The sequence below is a fragment of the Manis javanica genome, chromosome 10 (genome assembly GCF_040802235.1).
Source record: "Manis javanica isolate MJ-LG chromosome 10, MJ_LKY, whole genome shotgun sequence".
In the NCBI taxonomy this organism is placed as follows: domain Eukaryota; kingdom Metazoa; phylum Chordata; class Mammalia; order Pholidota; family Manidae; genus Manis; species Manis javanica.
Window position 1 is genome coordinate 16,987,277 of NC_133165.1, and position 12,054 is coordinate 16,999,330.

Here is a 12,054-nt window from a genome sequence, read left to right on the forward strand (position 1 = left end):
GTATACAGTCAATGGAGTATTAGTCAGCTTCAAGAAGAATGGAAATTTTGCCACATGGATGAATTGAAGATACTGTGCTAAGTGAAATGTCAGACACAGAACAAATACTGCATGATTTCACTTACACAAGGTACCTGGAGTAGACAGGCTCGTAGAGAAGGGGGATAGGGGTTTCCTGTGGCTGTGGCGAGAGGAAGTGTGGAGTTACTACTTAATGGATATGAGTTTCGCTTTGGAAAGATAGGGAAGTTCTGAGGGTGAATAGTAGTGATGGTTATACAGCAGTGTGAATTTACCTAATAGCACTGAACTGTACACTTAAAAATGGTTAACACAATACATGTTATATTGGCATATTTTATCACAATTAAAAACAGGTAAAAAAATAAATGGTGTATTCTATAAGGCTGAAGGTATCAGCCCTTAGAAATTTTTTTGTAGTGGAGTGTTTAGGGATGTGGATTAATCTCAATTCAGTGATGAAAATTAAGAGAAAAGAGAATTTTAAATAAAGCTAACACTATGACAGATCTCTGCATGAGAGAATTTACCACTTTGGTTCCACTAGCACTGAGCACCTGCTCTGTACCAGGGTCTGGGGAGCAAAGATGACTGCCTATCGCACTCAGGTTGTTCACCCTCATGCAGAGAAAAACTCTTGAAACGTCATTTTTGTGTAAGTGTGAAATCTGAGTGTGCAAGAGTACATACAGGTTTTAGCATTATATAGCCCCAGGTCTGCATCTGGCTCAAAAACTACAAGCTTGTTACACTGAGAAAGTTAGTTTGCCTGTCAGACTCTGTCTCCTTACTTATGAAATACGGATGTGAATCTATGGCAGTGCTACTCAGGGTTGGTGTCCTCCCCAAATTCACGTTGAGATCCTCATGCCCAGTGTGAGGGTATTTGGAGGGTGGGGCCTTTGGGAAGTGGGTGGGTCATGAAGGCGGAGCAGGAATAGGATCCTGCTGAATAGGGCCCTGATGAAAGGGGCCTGCGAAGGCTCTGCAGCTCCTACCACCTGAGAAGTTAGCAGCCTAGGCGAGGGAGGGGGTTGCATGCTGACCTCAGACTTCAGCAGACTCAACCGACTGAGGCAATGGCCAAATAAAGTGATTTCCTGCATAGAGAGGGGACACCTATATATACTTCATGAATGATGCTTCTGTGTTTTGGGTATTTAAACATTCTAGAAATCAAAATGTAGATTAATAGCATTATTTAATCAGGTATTTTAAGTAAGTTACATTTTAGGACAAACAGGTAATTTCTCACCCATGACACCTCACTGACAGCTTCTATCACAGGCCTCACAAGAACCGCTGGGAAAACTTGTAGGTGTTAAAATAAGAAAATTCTGGGCCCCCAAGGAGAGGATTGGGAGGAAATGTGACACCTCCAGAGCAGGGCAGGGCTGTGGCCACTGGGCCTGTGTCTCCTGTCCCCAGACGTCCCCACCTGCACCGCCGAAGCTCACCCTTTTCGGACGTCATCCTGCCTAATTCCCTTATGTCATTTGCTTATTTAGGTTGACAACTGTGTGTGTAGGTGTGGGGGAGGCAGAGAAAGCGGGTCTGGTGTGAATATTCTGACCCAGTTCCCTTTTTCTTAGGTTTTTTTCTCATACCAGCCACATGGAGGCATTTTGGTCAGGAGAAAAGTGAGGTTGGGAAATTTGAAGCCAAAACCACTTTTTTAAAAAGGCAGTTTGAGATCATCAAATGGGAAGCACAGTTGTACCAGGATAAAACAAAGGCTTAGAAAGAGATGGGGCAGTGTGGGAAGCTGCTCTACTTATTTTTCAAATCCTGGACAGGGTCCGCTGAGTGTCAGGACAAACGGAAAAATGTTGGCCTGTGTCTCCCCCTCAGTCATCCAGTCCTCGTGCCCAATGCTGCAAGTATCGTAGTTCAGCACAGACTCTGGGATTTGACAGGTTTGTTTGTGCAACCTCTCTGGATATTCATCTTATGAAATGGAAAGAAACGTTTTAAAATGCATTTTGTTATATAACTCTTTCATAGTTTGGGAACTGATGGTGTCAGCTTTCTAATCTAATGGCATATTTGGCTTGGCCTTATGTAAAACATTGATAAGTGTTCAAATCTTTTAATTGGAAACAATGAATATATTAATAATTGTACAATTAATGCAAACTTAGTTTTTCTAGAATTATGTTAATGGACATAATTCAGATAAAAAATCCTTGTATTCTATAATATAGTGGTATTGTAAATACTATCACATATGTAATGGTCTCAGACATAATTTGGAGGCATTAAGGAAACCTTTTCTAAAATTAGAAAAACATATTTTAAAGTCCAAAAGAGAAGGGAAATCCAAGGCTAAATCCTTCATAGTTTAAGTATTACCTACCTAATGAAAAATAAATGACTTCCCAGCAGATGTTATAGCAAATTGTGTCAGTGTTACATGTGAAGATAAAATAGATAAGCAGAAACCTTGAGCAAGTTGTAAAACTGGTGCTAAAAATTATTCCTTACAATATATTTCAGACTATTGAGAATCCAGATAATATCACTTTGGGGGTCTTTAAGTTAGCATTTTGAACATTTGTTTAGAGACATTATTTCCTTACTCTAAAATATTTTGTACCAATTCATAAACATAGCTTTTGCCAGATTTCTTTTAGAAATGGAAAAATAAAAACAATAACAAGCTTAAGCGATTTATATTAACTATAGGAAGAGGGCACATATCTTGCTCAAATGTACAATGGAGCATATGTTGAACCAGATTTTTAGTATTTTAGAATGGAAAAGAGAATTGTCTGTGGTCTAAGTAAGGATTTATGAATTTTAAGGAAGGGAGAAAAATGACATTTACCATGAATTACATTTTGCTGATGTAAGAATCACTGTGACTAATGTTGGGATATACTTACCTGCAGAGGCAGAACAAGATTTGACATTGAAAGGGAAAGTGGTGTTAATATTGATATTCTGACCCATAGATCAATGGAGCAGATTAGACAGCTCAGATGCAAACCCATACATATATGGTCAATTAATATATGATAAAGAACCATGAATATTCAATAGGGAAAAGACAGCCTCTTCAGTAACTGGTGGGAAAACTGGACAGATAAATCAAGAGAATGACACTGGATTACTGCCTAACTCCATACACAAAGTAAACTTGAAATGAATCAAAGACCTGAATGCAAGATGTGAAACCATAAAACTCCTAGAAGAAAACATAGGCAAAAATCTCTTGAACATAAGCATGAGCAATTTTCTGCTGGACACATCTTCCTGGGCAGGGGAAACAAAATAACAGATAACAAGAGGGCAACATCAAACTAAAATTGTTTGTACAGGAAAGGACACCATCAACAGAACAAAAAGGTAACGTACAATATGGGAGAATATATTCATAAATGATTTATCTGATAAGGGGTTAACATCTAAAATATAGAAAGAACTCATAAGCTTCAACACCAAAAAAACAAATAACCTGATTAAAAAATGGATGGAGGAGCCAAGTAGACATTTCTCCAAAGAAAAAAATACAGATGGCCAAAAGGCACATTGAAAAGGTGTTCCACATCGCTGCTCATCAGGGAAATGCGAATCAAATCCACAATAAGATGTCACTTCACAACAGTTAGAATGGCCAATATCCAAAAGTCAAGAAATAACAAGTGTTGGCAAGAATGTGGAGAAAAGTTGGTGGGAATGTAAACTGGTGATGGGAATGTAAATTGGTATGACTACCATGGAAAGCAGTAGAGGTTCCTAAAAAAGCTATAAATAGAAATACCATACAACCCAGTAATTCCACTTCTAGGAATTTATCTGAAGAAAACAAAATTTCTGATTCAAAAAGTATATGCACCCTGATGTTTATTGCTGCATTTACAATAGCCAAATATAAACCAACCAAAGTGTTCATCAATAGACGAATGGATAAAGAAGATGTGGCATATATACACAATAGGATATTATTCAGTCATAAAAAAGAACTCCTGTCATTTGTAACAACACAGATGGATCTAGAGGGTATTAAGCTAAGTTAAATAAGCTGGATGTAGAAAGACAAATACCAGATCATTCACTTATTTGTGGAATACAAAAACAAAACAAAACAGAATGAACAAAATGGCAGTAGATTCAAAGACACTGAGAAGTGACTTGTGGTTACCATGGGGGAGGGGTTACGGCAGGTGGGGATGGGGAGGGTGATAAAGGAGCACAAAATTCCTCAATCATAATATAAGTTGTTTACAAGGATGGTAGTACAGCATGGAGAATATAGCTAATGATTTTGTAACATCTTCCTGTGTTGACAGATGCTAACCACACTAGAGGGGTTGAGGATTTAATAATATGGGTACCATTGAACCTCTGTGTGTATACCTCAACCAATATAAGATTGTATATCAACAATACTGCAATTAAAAAAAATGATACTCCATGTCATATTATAAAGGGATTCTTTACTGTATTTACAAGAGAGTGACTCAACTAACAGAGCCAATTAATATGGTGGCTATGAAATTTATTAAAATAATTGAGGTACTGAAATGAGAAAATTCATAAAATATTCTTTATCATGGGGATAATGCAGGAAATTAAGCAATTTTGTTGTCTGAGATCTCCTTGGTGAAAGAATAAGTTTTTGATTCCAATTTCAGATATCACATACAAAATTTTGTTTATTTTTTTTAAACGAGAATGTATTATTTTGCCATACAGTAGCACACAACAGCCCTTAACCTTAAAATGGTGCATGCAATAACATATTTTGATGTAATCTATTTCTGGAAACCTCCTCAGCTCATAGTTTGGTTAGGCTTATTTTCTCTGGAAAAAACGACCCCATTTGTGACTCCAGAGGAAATAATCTCAAGGCAAGGTAGACAGGGTTTTGTTACCCTTCATGTCATAATTCAAAGGGATTCAGCTTCCTTAGAGGGGCATAAAGACTGGCAGAATGTTCCAAGTCATACTTTTGACCTTTTGGAAGGGAGTATCCAAATCAAAGACTGATATTTCTAGAAATAAGGGACTGAATTCTATTGAATAATTACAATACCAACTTTGGTCCAGTACCTACTATCAACAAGATAGTTATATAAACAAATGAAGTCACTGCATATCTTCAACTTATCTGATTGTCAAAATCACTCAATGAAGGAATTAAAACATACAGAGGTCCACCAAATTGCCCTACATCCCTAGCTAATAAAGGGTGGAGCTCACACAGAGTGAGTTTCCAAAGCCAGCAGTGTGCTATAAAAGATCACACAAGACACCTCACTTAGTGTTCTAGGAAATACCGACTCATGAAATATGGTTCAGGTTTGTCATGAATAATAATGACTATGAGACACTCATCTTACCCAATATGCCAAAGAAGCGACAAAATTCTCAATCGTTTGGTAAACAAAAACATAAGGTGATTCTGACATGGTTCATCAGGTGAGTCTCTGAAAAAGTCTACTTACCATAAGTCAAAGGACTATTATTCTCTTTATAAAGTGAACATTCCAGCAGTTGTAATTACTATAAATTTAAGCTACTTGATGACAGAGGCTGGGTTCTGCTTACTCCTGTATCTCCAACACCTGGAGCAATGTATACACTAGATACTCAGTAGGGACTACCGAAGAAAGAAAATACTTCTGAATGAAAAATAAAGGAATGAGTTTCCAAGAATGTTCTAAAGATTTTAAAGAAAATAAGCCCAGAAAATGTAGTAAGCATAGAAACTAAGAGGCACATACTGTGAGCATCCATTTTGCCGTTTTTTTCTTTTCAAACAAAAAAATATGGCACTTTTCCTGCAGGTGACCTTTAATACTTAAGGCATTCATTCATTTCAGTTTTGGCTCCACTTTCTCTGTCTGAATAATTTTTAGCTGGTCTGAATAATTAAATTCTCCTACCAGAGTTTAACTTTAGAATGTATGCATCACACAATCTAATGTTTACTGATGGTAAGTGGTAAAGAAAAGTAATATCATGTGTACATCAAGTATTTTGCATAGACAAATAACATTTTTAAAAGTGATTGATTCTTTACTTCCACCTCCTTCTGACATGCTGTACTTTCGTAAAGTAAAATGAAATAAGCCTGCTTTTCCTCAGTTGTGCTCTATTTAGTTAAGAGTGGTAACTTGTAAAAGGTAATTACGTTTCCATTCTCATATTCATCATTTATGGAACCATGATTACAAAGGAAGAATTCTTTTTATAATGAAATGAAATTTAATATATGGTCAGTACAGCATCTTACACAGACTGTGAGCCAATAAATGTTCCCTTTCCTTTCCTAACACTTCTTTTTATATACGAAGTCGTATAGGCCTGTGTGAGACAGCTGATCATGAAATTATTGTGCCCCTGTATCCCCCTTTCCCCCTACCCGTCCCAACCCCCACCTTGGTGACCACCAGTCATTTCTCAGTGTCGAAAAGTCTACTGCTATTTTGTTCCTTCTGTTTTGCTTTGTTTTTATATTCCACAAATAAGTGAGATAATATGGTATTTGAACCACTGTGTTGTACAATTGAAACCAATATAAGATTGTATATCAACAATACTTCAATGAGCAATATACATACATAAAAATGAAAACAAAACAAAAAAAGATTAAGAGTAAATCACAAGTAAAGGGAAAAGAGAATATTTTTCTCTGGATGACTATTACTGTCTAAAATAGACATCAATCAACAGCTATTGTAAAATGACATATTGGGTACCAAAAACAGTAAAGGCAAATTTTCACACCAAAGGAAGTTGTCTATACAGTAATTGAATGTAAGGTTTTATATAACAATGTAATCACCAAAATTAATAATTAAACATCACTGCAATGATCCCTGTATATCTAATCTGATCTCAAAGAATTTTGGGATACTAGCCTGGGAAGCTTTTTATTATTATTATTTCCATGAAACAGAATCAAAGAGGTATGTAGCTTAACTGCTGTTTATGGCAGATAGTATGCAGGAATTATTATTATCCAGTAGATTTTCAGCAGTGTGATCTTGAAAGTTTCCCCCTTCTCTGAGACTCATCACTGTGAGAGAGATGTGTGAAGCCTAGACTTCAATACAGATTGCCCAACTGTCTCTACGTAATGTGTATATAATTCTTACCACTATAAACATCTACCTAATGAGTTATATCAAAAGCAAGTTTTGGCCAGGTAGAGACTACGCAGGGCTATCTATATACAATTTCATTAGAGTTTGTTTGAAGGAAGTTTAAGTTTTGGAAAGAGGCTTCTTGAACCAGTGTGAGATCCTTGTTATTTATATAAGATTTCTAGTTAACAGAGCAGATAGAAAAAATCGTGGATGGTTAAAAATTAAACCAGAATTTTTCTTGATTTTGCCACAGGTATGGGAGCTTGGATAAATGACTTATCTGTTCTTCTATAAGCGAGGCTATTAGAAGAAGGAATGTCTATAAAATGAGAATACTAGACTAGATAGAGAAATTTTTCCCTAGCTCTGTGCTACTACTACACATACACATGTCTATACTTTTTGATTACAGGGACTTCTTACTTCAATAGAGAAAAGTTTCGCCAAATGAATCTTGTGAGGGACATTTGCAAATGATAATTATTATCTAATGAATCACAAAAACACTCTTATGGTTAAAATCTATTTTCCATTAGGACTTTTCTTGCTGAAAACTTCTTGCTTTATTCAGTGTGCCAGGGAAGCAAGATAGTTAATCACGGTTTGAGTGAGAATATCAACTCCCAGTAGTATCTAAAGAGGTTTAGCAAATCCAGGATAATGTGAATAATTTCCAAGAAGCATGTCTGGCATCTGAATGACTTTTGTGTGCCTGCGCCTTGTTATTATTATTATCTAGTGTGTTTAGAGTCTACAGGGAACAGACCCATGGAGTTCTTAAAAGTACCACTGAAGGTTTAGCAGTTGAGATGAAAAATTGTTATTTTAAAATACAAATTCCAAGGGTCCTCTTTCCTTATTTTCCCTCTGAAGCACAAAAACTTTCTGTGAAATACAAGTGCAATGTGCTCTAAATACCTTTAGTGATGTTTTAACCAATTATCAAATAATTCTTAAGCTATGGACTTAGAAGCAAAATTAGAAGATGTTACGGGGCTAAAAAATCAAATGCAAGATCTGATTCAAATGCAAACTGTAAAAACTCAGTCATGATTCATGGGCTTACAACATAGGCATATAGTCTATAGGTAAAGACAAAAAAGTACTCACTGAATGATCTAATGTCTTCCCTTCTATCGGTATTTATTGGATGCTTTATTCCATATACTGACACCCCTAACTCACGAACTCAGGAAGTTCATGAAGACACTTCGATTTTGACAATATCACTTTAATTGAGAGTATTTTTCTTCACAAATATTTAATAAAATTTTAAGGAATAAACTACACTTTTTTTATTCAGGCTTGAATTGAGTCATTTTTCCTTACAGTTATTTATGAGCGTTTATCAAGTCGGTATTAAATAAAAAACAGTTAAAGGCTGAACAAAAGAACTGCATCAAGGAAATGACACATGTACATTATATTCCCTAGGATTTTTCCAAATTGGCAGATTTTATAACTGAATACATTCCCTCCAAAATATGCCAGAGCAAATCCTTCTTAGTACAATTATGATAAAGACAATTAAAATAAAATAATCTACATATCATTTCTGAATAACAGACCAAATAACTTATAGATAAATTAGATCAGACAAACAACCATTGGTGAATTTTCATAATGAAATTATAAAATGACTGGGAAATTGTGAGGGGACAGGGTAGATATAACTTGGATCTTGTATAAAGATGGTAAAACAAATATCTATGTTTCTGTCGTTTAAATTTCAAGTTTTTCCAATGCGTAATGTACAAAATTGAAATTATGTTTAAAAACTTAAGTACATACATAAAAACAAAACTTTAAGAGAGCCAAAACCTACTGTGGGACAATTGCTGGATGTTGGAAATATTTATGTTTTGGTTGAATGACTTAGTTTACTATCTCTGATCAGTAAGATGTTGGGAAAAAAACCTGTCTAAAAGAAACTTATCATTTATTTAATAACTTGTAAATCATTTAACTTGCATTTTTTATGATAGAAAAATCTGATTCTTAAATTATCCTTTTTTATGTAAACATGTTCATAACCTGCTGTCCACCCCAAGGCAGCATTTCACATATTTGGAGTTTATTTTTCAAATCAAGGAACAGTTTTTGAAACTTGAATTTTATAAATCTCTGATTTAAAATTTAAAGTGTTATGTCCCTTCATAACTACAAAAAGTTAGGTAGAATGTGTAAAGTGAAGTTGCATATGACTAATATTAAGACAGGTAAGTGAAAGAAACATCTTTCTCTGATCTTCACATACTTCAAAAAATAAATAAAATAGATTTAAGACTTTAATTTATATACATAAGAATTACATAACTATTTATATAATTATATAAATTATATAAATGTAATTTATATCATCAAAATGAGGACTAATTATATTTAATAACAAAATTAGGATGTGATTTATGCATTAAAGTTCTTTGAGGGCTAGAAAAATTTATTATTTAAGTGTAATTTGTTTGTATCCTAGAAAATTATTCATGAATTTCTTTTTTATATCACACATCCTTTTCACGAATTTTGTTCTCTTTTAATATATATCCAGGTATAGTTCTATCAGTTTGTTAATTCATTCCATTTTCTTTTACTATTTATGTTTTAAATTTTAGACCTACATTTGCAAACTCATTTCAAAACAGCCTTGGTATTCAAATTGATATAACATGGTTCATCAGTGTGGACTTTGTTTTTCCATCTTTATGAGACAGGTACCGTGGGTGTAGTCACAGTATGGTGAGGGCTTCTGACAAAAGACCCCTACCAAAACTCCATATTAAACAATGAAGCAAAGACAGAGTCACATTAATTCTCTAAAGTAAAATATCAAACTAGGAATATAAGCATTCTTCAGTGAAGATTAGTTAAAACTAAAAAACCAGGAGTAACTTGGCCTAGAATGTTTGAACATCCCCCAGATAAGAAAGTACCTCAGGCATAGCCCATGTCTCCATTGTGCCCATTAAATGAGGCTATTGTAAAATTTACTTTAGGGGCTAAAAGGCCCAACTTATCTTCTTTAACTTTGTCCAGATGCTGCTTTTCCTCCTCCAGCCTCTAATCAAAGAATATATAACCTGGGTAATTAATATAGCATGCAGGCCCAGCCGTAAACAACATAGTAAAAGGCAGGAAGGATTCCACCTTTAAGATAGATTGCATTTTAACACCCAGGAAGTTAGAAGTAAGATTCTTAACTTACTCTGACAAACAGACAATAACTCAGCCCACCTTGTGCAGGGGCTGGGCAGGTGGACTTTTGATATGCTTCCAGACCAAGATGCCTGTATCCCAGGGAGAAATCAAGGCCGGAAATTCCTTATGTTAAGTTAATTCTAAATATTCAGGGACCACTTAACAAGTTCACACCCCTAAGCCTTTTTTCACGTTCCCAAAAATACTCAACTGCCTATAAAACCCCTAGACAAGGCACCACCATGGACTCTCTTGTCCCCTTCTGCCATGAGCCAGGAGCTCTATTCTCTCACTGTATCTCTAAATAAAGCCTCTCCCTGGCTCTCCTACCTTGACTATTTGCTAAATTCATTCTTCGACTCCGTAAACAAGAACCCCAGCATCATTTACGATTTTGATAATCTCATACTGAAAATTTATGAATGTTTGCATCTAGGAGATTTTTATAATATTACCAATTCTACCATAACTAATGGTATCAAGAATGCATTTAATTTTGTTTAATAAAAATATATTTAAGAAAACGGTGATTACTATCAAATAATAGCTATGTAAGGAAATACATGTTACAGTTAAATTGTGAGAAGATAGAAAGAAATGTACTGAGATTAAGCTATAGATTTTAAGCCTGCAGATGGTTGCCATTTTTCAAATAATTCCATTTATGACTGTAAATAAACTAATCATATAGATTTTGTTTAGAATTTTGTGCAAAATGAATAAATATTCTTTCACAACAATGTGAGGCACTTGACTAAATTTTAGTTGCAACATTTCTTTTCCTTTAGAATTTAAAATGATATAGTGTTAGTCAAAAAACAGGATGAAATAAACATAAACATTTTCTGCCACACAGATGTATCACAAGGATTACCTTGGCCTCTTATCTAAGAGGATTACAGGATAAACGATTTTCACTTTACTCCATTAAGTTGAAATTGAACGTTAGTAGGCTGCACTTACTTACTATGTTAATTTCTTTCTTAGAAAATAGAAAGGTGAATATTTTTATAAAAGAAATTTGTGAGATCTAATTTTATTGATACTCTAATATAATTATTTTACCATCAAAGTACTTACTGTTCTGTTAGGTATTCTGGGGTATTTTGTTCTTTTTCTTTCTTTCAGATTCTTTTTTCTAGAAGGAAAACAATGTACACAGTAGTTAGTTGACTACTTATAGTTCAGAATCACTTCAAATTGTCTTATATATAACTGGTTAATTTTATTATTTAATATTTCCACTTAAAAATGTTTCACTGTATATATCCAAACACAAAATGACAATACATATGTATATTTAGTATATGTAGTATAAGATAAATAGGTGGAAAAGGATTTTAAAGTTGACTTGAAGAGCTAAAGATCAAGATTCTGTGACTGATTTTGTGAATAGTTAATTATGCATCTTACATTAAAGTTTTTCAATTTGTAAATTTAAAGTATATGTCCCTCCATAACTACAAAAAGTGAGGTAGAGTGCTTTGTGTAAAGTGAAACTGCATGTGAATAATCAAACAATCTAGGCTGACATCATTATAGAATATTCCATTATTATATTCATTTAAAAGGGAGCATGCAATTATTAGTCAATTAAATACCTGGTGCTCTATTGAGTGTCAATATAAATATTATAAGTCAGCCTTATAGATCCCATGTTAGTTTTGAACTTTATATTTTCACTAAAGTTAAGAGCATTTCTATATATATTTTAACACATATATTTTCAGAGCTGAATCAA

The 12,054-nt window shown here is 34.3% G+C and overlaps 1 protein-coding gene across 3 annotated transcripts in view; it reads right to left on the reverse strand.

Moving 5' to 3' along the window:
• SYT1 (synaptotagmin 1) overlaps positions 1-12,054 on the reverse strand; it is a 509,637-nt gene that overhangs the window by 321,289 nt on the left and 176,294 nt on the right. For all 3 annotated transcript variants that reach the window (XM_073214823.1, XM_073214822.1, XM_073214821.1), the window contains one exon: positions 11,394-11,451. The gene's annotated coding sequence lies outside the window, so the exon portion shown is untranslated. The remainder of the gene's footprint in view (positions 1-11,393; positions 11,452-12,054) is intronic.